A 7,378-nucleotide genomic window follows, 5' to 3' on the forward strand; every position below is an offset into this window, starting at 1 on the left:
AGGCTGGACTTTCCCCCTCCTAGAGCAGGTAATGCAGAGCCTGGCAGACACAAGCCCCTTGCAAATAGGTGGGTAAGCAGTAAGCCTCCACAAAAAAAGTCTCCATTTATGTGTGCTTAGCAGATAGTGGCTAGTTCACAAGGTGACTTTTCCAGGAACGCAGTCTTTTTGTGGCCTGTGAGATGTCCAGGCAGGACATTTCTTGACCCAACACAGTTCACATCATCCATAGCATGGACTGGAAGCCACACTGGATGTCAGGAATTGGTGCTCAGCATGTGGCAGTGCTTCCCGTGGATTCTGCAAGCCCAATTTGGTACCATTTCTGAGCTACCTAGAAGACAAGCCCTTCTGCTCTGGTGGGAGCTGCCGCTGCTTCCAACAGTAGCAAGAGTCTGGAAACCTTTCTGCCCAGGGCAGAAAGCATGGCCCAGGGTGCAGACACAGCTGTTGCTGGGCTTTAAACACTATCCTTCATGGCCTAGGCCTTTGGGAATTGCGGCACATCATCCATCACGGCGGCTCCACCTAACTGCTGCCCTCGTGTTGCCTCCAGCAATGAATCCAGCACAGCAAGTCTCGGGAGGGTTTTAAAGAATGAAGAAAAACTCCATCTGGCTGGGCAGCTTCTTCCTCTTGATTAACCTCTGCGAGGGGGCTTCTCCCTCCCGGAAAGTGCTCTTTAGAATTTAGACTCAGATGGGTCCTAGGAGGAGCTGGGTAGTGCCCATCTGCCCCAGCCTCCACCTGAGCTGCCTACGAGGTTTCCCCAGATGCTTTCGGGACAGCAATTACCAAGTCCAGAGCTGTGTGTGTCCTGTGCTGAACCAAGGGATACTGAGGGATCCAGCACAGCTCACTCCTGGCCTCAGTGTACAGCTCTGACAGGAAAGTGGCACCAAACCCCAAGGACAGATGTTCTTGGGGCTCCAGAGCATCCCTCTGTGCACAGGTAGGCAAGAGAAACAGAAGTCATGGGATGCTTGGAGGCAGAGCACTGGATGTGGTTGGCTCACCTGGACATGGAGCATGAATGAGCCCACAATTAGCCAAACACTCCCTTCTAGGAAGCCTCTTTACCCAGAGGTGAGCACCATTCTGCTCTTCTGCAGTGGGCTTGGTGCTTCACAGGCCACCTGAGAAAGGATTCACCACCATGCAGCGCATGTCACCCGGGGAGGTTGTGTCCTCAGTGAAGGCCTCCGCCAAACCATGTTTATTTTCTTTCCTGATTGTTTTTGGCTTTACAGCCTTGGTAACATTTCCAGGATTCCCAGTCTGGCCCCAGGCACACACTGCCCTTGAAAGGCGCCTGAAGAACTTGGCTTGGCCACAATGCGAGTGAATCATGTCAAAAAAAAAAAAAAAAAAAAAAAAAAAAAAAGCAGAAGTCTCATCCTGGCCCACCATGAGAAGGAGAGAGGACGATGTTGCAATGCAGAAAGCTCTTTCATGAATGTAGGCAGGTTCGTGGGTCATTACAGGCCTGCATGATGCTTGATCGGGACCCAAGGCATGTGTGGCCCCAGGCTCCACAAGCGAAGCTGCCGTTGGGATGCTCTAGGTGACTGTCCTCCCAGGATTGCTCTGGAGGAGGCTGCTCCCAGCTTGCAGGCTGAATGAGGCTAGTGCTGGTCACCCCAAGGCAGACACAGCTTCTCCCTGATGCCATCTCTGCCTGTGGTTGGGCTGAATCTCTGCATGGCCCTGGCTCCAGCTGTGTCCTGGAGCTGCCGAGATGACCCACTACATCTGCCCAAAGCTTTCCATGCCTGAGGAGTCCAAGTTCACCTTGCCAGGCTGGTGCATCTCCTGGTCCATGCATCCTTCTGGTTGGCTACCACGAGGGGGCATGGCATCCACACGTATGACACCCCAGAGCGACACATGCCTTCATGCCTTGTGTCCCACAGGTCTTCAGGGAATCACATGATAGGCTTCGTTTTGCTTTTATCACCTTCGATACTCTGGAAATGAACAACCCAGACTCTCAACAAGAAGTCCTACAACCTGATGATCACTCTTTTGCTCTTATTTTAGTTGAAAGCAACATCCTCAGTCCCAAGTGTTCATTCACCCAGTTGGAGTGATTGGCCACGTTAGCTCCATTCTCTGTGTCCACAGGGCAGTCATCTCAGATACACACCTTGTGGCAGGGGACCAAACAAAACGCAAGTCCTAGGAAGCTTTAGATCATCCATCTGGAGGACACATGTGCCAAAGCCTACCTGGGCAGAAAGGCAAGGTCTGTTGTGGTGAAGGCATGCAGGGTAGGCATGTGGGTCTTCTGTCCTGCAAACCTTTTGTCTTTAGGCATTGCCCAAGATGAAAATACAAAGGGCACTCTGCTGAAACAAATGGCTGGGATGTGAAGCACAGGATGGGAAGATGATGTGGGCAGAGGTAGAATAGAGATGGTAAAGTTTCCATTTTACTCAGACCCCACAAAGCTGCTGAGTGTTGAGAGCTAAAAGGCAGGAGGAGCCCCAGTCCAATGTGGGCTGCCCAGTCTAGGTGCTGTGTTTTGCCCTCCTGCTTCTGCATCATGTCTTAGGCCATGGTTTGACTAACCTAGGACCTTGGGGAGAGAGAAGTGGGGAATCAACTACATGCCCCAGATAAGAATGAGTCCTTCTCCTAATCGAACAGGGCTTTTCTTAGCTGTTTGGTGTCCTATCAGTCTGCACCTTCACTGCATGGGCCAGCACAAGCTCAGGATATAACCATGGCCCTCAGAGTCTTTCTTACCCATGTCAGTGAGGAAGCCCACCGCAAGGGTCCTTGCTCAACCAGTGCTCTCTAAGATCTACCTGCTCAAGTTATTCATCATGTACTCAGCGAGGGCCTTCATGATGGCCTCCTGATGGCCAAGGCCCTTTGGCCTGCTGTATTCTCACCATGAATTCCATTACAGACTGCTGTGATGGGAATATTTCCACTGCTTTTCCTGAGCCCAGGCAGGGAGACTTGCGATCTTGTGTGGGGAAAAAATCTAGACTTTTAAAAGCACTGAAGATCCATTACTCTGCAGGTGTGTTGGGACACACAGGAAGGGCCATTCCTACCAGGCATACTGCAACTTCATTTTTGTTTATGGGCTGGAGATGCCACAGATTTTTTTTTTGCAACTCCCAGCAAGCCTCGGCCAACTTCCAGATGCCTAATTATAATCTTCCTCCCTAAAATTCCTTCTGCTCTCTCAGCTGGAGGACTCATCCTTTGCCTACTGTCCCCAGAAGTCTTGAGCAACCCTAGACTGGCAACATGCTCTGCTGTGTAGTTGCCTTCCCCAGCAGCATGGGCATGGAGGCGTAGAACGGAAACCAGGTCACCTTATGCTTTGACCTACTGCCCTCTTCCCTGGCCAATGTCTCCTGGATCAGCCTTGTTGGCCAAGGGGAAGCCACATTTGTCCTGCCCCTGTCATGCTAATAGCTAGCCAGAGGCCCTGTGAAAAAGACAGAAGAAAAGGGACGTGGTAAAATGATAGGATGAAGAAAAGGTCTTAGCCCTGGGCTTGGCAGGGGGGCTGCCCTAGGGCAGGAGAAGTTCAGCTGGAAGTGTCCAGCTTCCTCTCTTCCAAAGGATTACTTGAGGCCAGAGGCTGAGTCAGCCACCAGGACCACAAAAAAAGTTACAAAGGAAAAAGAAAACAAGAAGAATGTAGAGGAAGGGGAGATGTCAAGTTTGAAAAAGGTCCTGGGTGGCAAAGTGAGCCTGACATGGCTTCCAAGAGCACCCAGTGAGATGGAAGTGCAGGACCCAGGTACTCCTGCCTGCCTTAGCAGACCTGGGAACATACAGAAGGCCAATGGAGACTTCCCAGCCACAGGAAGAGGAATGTGGAAACAGTTTCCTTGGGGAGCTCAACCTCAGCTCTGGGAAACCACATGAGAGCCCATCTGGTGAACAGGCTGACAGGGCTCAGTGGACAAAAGGACATGGTAGCATATGATTCTTCACCTGGTCAGAAAAGTGTCAGAGCAGGAAATGGATAAAGGTGGGACTTCTCCTGGAGCCATGAATCTGCCTGGAAGTGGAAAGGTGTTTTATAAATACCTGGAGATCCCTCACAACTAGACAAAACCAGCCAGGACCGTGAATTTTCTGAACATTAGAGGAATCAGTGGAGTCAGTGCTCAACTGGATGCTAAGCTACACTTCTATTCCCCAAAGGAGTTTGCTGGATGGAGAGCCTGTGAGAGCCCCAGGACGGGCACTGCTCAGGATGCGCTGCATCCAGGAGCAGAAAAGATCAGCCAGTCCCCACCAGAGAAGCCAAAGGAAGGGTTTTTGTGTCCCTGATCCCTCAGATGAAGGAGATGATGGAGAAGCATGGGGGTTTGTGTCCCATTCCCATAGATGGAAGACAAGACTAGACTGCAATCAGTACAGCCTAAAAACCCTCCTGTGGACCTGGGAGGCTAATCTCAATGACACAGCACTGGGCTAGGAGATACCAAAAGGCTGACAGATGCCAAAAGTTGTCCCTCTTTTACTGAAGCCAGATGGGATGTGTCTGTGCCACCATCTATAGCCCAGCACCAGCACTGGGACCATACAGAATGAAGGGCTGTGCAGAGAGCCTTGTACTTGCCCCAACCAAGGCAGATCTTGGCACTATCTCTTAAATCTCCCAAATCAACAGGCTGCCCCTTAAATGGTTTGAAGACTGATTGCCTGGTGGTTGTCTTGAAAGAGCTCGGAGTGTCTGGTCTCACTAGTCTTGCTCTCAATTAAGAAAAATATGTACCAGTGACCTGAGGAAACCAGGCGATCACTTCTGAGGAAGCCTGTTAAGAACTGGAGGAGATCAGTGGGGGGCTGTTCACACAGACACCAGGGTGCATAGGATACTGAGTACAAAGTCAACTGCATTTTCTGGCAGCAAAACGTAAGGGAAGCTGAAAACAGCCCTCAGTCACAACCCAAAGATGTCCCTTTGAAGCAAGGCCCGAAAAGGCCTGGGGGCAGAAGGAGAAGGCCCATTTCCAGCATCCCCCTTGCCCTCTCTGGACACCAGGTGACAGCCAAGGGGGTCTCCACTGCTCCTTGTCCCAGGACAACTGTTCCTGGGGGAAGAACATACCCAGTGGTACATGAAAGGGCTGCCACAGGTCTCCACCAAAGCCAAATAGACACAAGCTCCCCATTAGGGACTCACCTGGGTGGTGTTTCCTGAGGAGATAATAGCTCTGGAAGAAGGGCTTGCTGTTTTGGAAAAGATTAAGTACCTATGGGAGCACATCGGCTATGAATCACATTGCTCATGGGCCTCAAGACCCTGGAAATGGCTCATGGCACTTTGAAAACAATGCAATGAATCTTCTGCAGATGAGATTAGGGAGGGGAACAATTATCTCCAAACCTGTTAGTCATGGGAGGCTCCACTGAGCTATAGGAACAGCCTAGGGCAAGGGTAGCCCGGAAAAGCAGCGAACCCCTATAGGGCTCTGCACTGACAGTTGTCTTTCAGCCCCAGGAAGGGTGTGGGAGGTGGCTGCCATCAACCCAGCCCCACTTCCAGGGTGAAGAAGGCCAACTCTAATTAGCAAATTAGGTAAGGAAGACACCAAGTAGGTCAAAAGGTAATGGGGCTATCCGTAGTATTTCCCAACACCACAGAGCAGTTGGGAAGCACCCTCTGGTGTTGAGCAATGGGAAGATGAACATAGCAGGGCACTCTCTTCAGAGAACTAGCCACCAAGCTTCCTCTGACCACGTGCCAGCCCCTGGTTTCTTAAGAGAGACCTGGCTAGAGCGTGCAAAGGATTTTCCCTTTTCACAATTCATCTTTGGACATCCCACAAGAAGGACAGCCCCTGCCCAATGTGCAATGTGTTTTCGAAAGGAAGGACAGGCTGACAGCAAGTGATGCTCTCTTGGGAGACCATGTTTCATAAAGGCTCTCCCCCCAACCTGGGCTTTCTAAGAACTCAAATGACACCATGTAAAGTCTTATAAAAACTGTCTTGAGAGTTAGCTGGACCAGTAGAATTTGACCTTTCTTCAGTGAGATTCTTCTTTCAGCTTTGGTGATGTTTCTTTACTGAGAAACTGGGAATCTTCCCCATATTGCTACTGTGCCTACCTTGGAGCCCCCACCTGCCAGCTGAAGGGTTGTAAAAATCCTCCAAGGCCCCCAAACCCTTTGAAAAGGACAGTAGGACTGGCATGGCCTGCACAGTCTCTCCAGAGCATGGACACATTGGCTGGAATGGGAACTTCTTTGCCAGAATTAAAGCTGGGGCTGTCCCATGACAAGAATGAGAGTGTGCAGCACTAGGAAAGCAGCCTCACTGGGGACGTGTTTGGGTGGCATCTGGGCTGCCCCTGCGGAATACTCCACCAAACCCTCCCATCCTCCTGCTCCGTGGCATGGAAACCACCTCCTGCCAGCCTACAACAGCTGTCCGGAGCTGGATCAGACATGCCTGGCCTCACACGTCTAGTCATCACCCCAGCTCCCGCCACAACATTCCTGGCTGCCCCATGGCTCCCTGCCATCCCCACACTTGCTCTCATCTCCTCCTCAGGATGCCAGGCCACAATGTGCACCCCTTCCCTGGGCTGCATTGGTCACAGTGGGTATCACTAGTGCTCTGCTTGGCCTAGGAGGCCTTTGAGGTGAAGCTGGCTACTGCAGAGCAACCAGGGGCAGATGGAGTCATTGAGGTCCATCTTCTTCCCCAGCACTCTGCAACGAACAAGACCTGAGCATGCCAGGAGTAGGGAAGAAGCGATACCCACATCCTTCATCAGAGCTGTGAGGGTAAAACCAAGCGCTGCCATGCTCCGGACCAAGGTCTGCTCCATTTCACCATAATGGACTGCATGGTCTGGGCCCACAGCTGCTCAGCGCAGACCATGCACCTCTGTGGTCCAGCCCAGCATCCTCTGCACCCCTCAACCCGCATCCCGTTCAGGCAGCTGAAAGGTTCTGCTATCCCTTGCAGGGTGAGCGAGGGCAGAAGCACCCGCGCCAGCGCACGTGGCCATAATGCAACATCCCAATGGGAGAAGATGTGCCCAGGGACCAATCCCTATCCTACTGCTCCAAGCATTCCATCACATTAAAGAAGGATACGGATGGGAGAGCCCGCAGCCATGATGTCCGAAACATCCCTCCTCGACCTTACCAGCATTCCCTGAATTCCCCTGCCTGGAAGAGCCGGGGTCCCACCACCACACCCCAGAAAAACCACCCCAGCCTGTTTGACTCTGCACTGCAGCCACTGCCCCTGTTGAAACGTGGGTTGGTGTTTTTTCTTTCCTCCCCTCCAGCACAACAGGGTTATTTTTTCCTGTGTCGTGGGGCCGTTCAGAAGAGAGATGGCAACTGCGGCCTCCTCCACGCCCACTGTGCCAGATTTCAGGC

This window comes from Tinamus guttatus, unplaced genomic scaffold, assembly GCF_059628265.1.
Source record: "Tinamus guttatus ecotype Peru unplaced genomic scaffold, ASM5962826v1 Tinamus_guttatus_pri_ptg000323l, whole genome shotgun sequence".
Lineage (NCBI taxonomy): Eukaryota > Metazoa > Chordata > Aves > Tinamiformes > Tinamidae > Tinamus > Tinamus guttatus.